This window comes from Sus scrofa, chromosome 15 (genome assembly GCF_054392235.1).
Source record: "Sus scrofa isolate SSC_HxYL_T2T_F1_AM1 chromosome 15, Sscrofa_HxYL_maternal_Yorkshire_Landrace_v2.0, whole genome shotgun sequence".
Lineage (NCBI taxonomy): Eukaryota > Metazoa > Chordata > Mammalia > Artiodactyla > Suidae > Sus > Sus scrofa.
This window is the reverse complement of record NC_139397.1, coordinates 96,396,341-96,398,335: the sequence shown is the minus strand read 5'-3', so window position 1 is coordinate 96,398,335 and position 1,995 is coordinate 96,396,341. Positions and strand designations below refer to the sequence as shown.

Below are 1,995 nucleotides of genomic sequence, written 5' to 3'. Positions count from 1 at the left end.
TCATGCACTCCTTCATTCATTCATCAGGTAATTTTGCAATGCTGGACCCTCAACAAAATCATGGAGACACCATGGTGAACAAAATTCAGTGTCTGCTCTGAATTATAATCCAATTGAGATGGACCCAAATGAGACGATGGACACTCAAACAAGCCATTTCAACACAGTGTAATAAGTGTTATGTGTATCCAAACCCATTCAAAGTCATAGGCAATGTTACCTAAGAAATGTGTGAAGCGGCTGTGTTGCCATAGCTACTATAACTCTTCAGGGCAAATGAAATGCCCTTGCCAGGACACCAAATGGCTTTCTGAAATTAGATGTCTGGAGAATAACTGCTTAGGCTGGTCTGAAGTGCACCTTCAGTAACCTGAAAGCTCATCAAGTACCTTAGCCTTTGCAGGGGTAATGAACAACCTTTGGGACATGTTTGAAGCTCACAGTCTCTCAGGGGCACGACATGCTTCTGCTCATGGTAATTCTTTAATTATTCCCTTTCTAGATAAAATGAAAACATCTCACTATATAATTCCCCAAAATTAAAAGCAACCGTTTTAAGCTGTTGGTCAGTTCAGATTTCAGCATAGAGGAGTTCCCGTCGTGGCGCAGTGGTTAACGAATCTGACTAGGAACCATGAGGTTTCGGGTTTGATCCCTGGCCTTGCTCAGTGGGTTAAGGATCCGCGCTGCCGTGAGCTGTGGTGTGGGTCGCAGACGTGGCTCAGATCCCGAGTTGCTGTGGCTCTGGTGTAGGCCGGATTCGACCCCTAGCCTGGGAACCTCCATACACCGTGGGAGTGGCTCAAGAAAAAGCAAAAAGACCAAAAAAAAAAAAAAAAAGTCAGCATAGACTATTTGGTATCTTATCAGCTTCCCACCCCCCACCTGACCTTTTTTTTTTTTTTTTCTTTTAAACAGTATCCCAAAAATAAAACATAAGAACTCAAAAGGAATAAAAGCAACTAATATTGGAAGCAGCACTTCTCACCAATCACAGCAACGCTTGGCATTTTGTCTCTGGAGAGTGTTTTTATAAGTGACTAAGTATTTCTGTCTTTGTTGTTGAACCCAGACATTCACATGAATCCACAGGAAATTTAGTAAGATCTATTTAGTTCTGTCTGTATTTTACTGTGGGTAAAGAGCCTAATTCCAAATACAAAAATTGCAAAGAACATCTGCCTTTGCTTTAAGTGGTATTTATAACACTAGGGTTCTCAGGCTACTACTCCAAAACGAGGGGGGAAATTATATTGCATGGGGAGCTCTCAAAGCTCATTAGATGCATCTAAATTGTAATCTAAGGCTGAAGTACTAAAAACTCAAGTAAATGCAGCTATTGACAGGCCTGGAGCACTTACTATCTTACTATCTGGAACACTTACTATCAAGTGGAAACTTGCTAAGGTTTCCACTACAGATGCAACAAAAAAGTGTCCTCACACTTTCTGTCTGATTGTGGCAGCCCAGACTGAATGGGGGAAACACCAGAAAAACATATTTTGGAGCACACAAATAACCCTCTGAACAGCAAAACCTGCTTTACTCCAGAGAAGAATTTGAGTTTATGAGAAAAATACTGGAAAATTATTCCCCTACACTTTTGCCTTCTGACTGATTCCACTTGTAAAAGCATAAAGGTTAAGTCTAATTAAAGACAAGGCAATGATTAAAAAAAAAAAAAAAAAACTCAAACAAGGCCTTTTGCTAAGTTAAGGAGGGATAAGAGAAGTCTGTTTCTTCACACAGGACTCCCTCATCCAGTCTTCTCCAGAGGGTTTGTAACTAAACTCCTCCACACCTAAGAAAAGAAAACCTGCATATATAATTTATCTATATAGGTACAGTTTCACACATACATAAATGCAAGTATGAAAAACAAAGAATCTCAGTATCTTAAAATGAGATGGAGACAGAACGAACAAAATGACATCTGAGAGAAAAAATTTTAATAATAAACTTAGTTTGGTATCTAACAAATTAAAAGTCATATTA

The 1,995-nt window shown here is 39.3% G+C and overlaps 1 pseudogene; it reads left to right on the top strand.

Moving 5' to 3' along the window:
* The first annotated feature begins 1,330 nt into the window (after positions 1-1,330).
* On the top strand, positions 1,331-1,490 carry LOC146396000 (small nucleolar RNA SNORA31; annotated as a pseudogene).
* Positions 1,491-1,995: the final 505 nt, after the last annotated feature.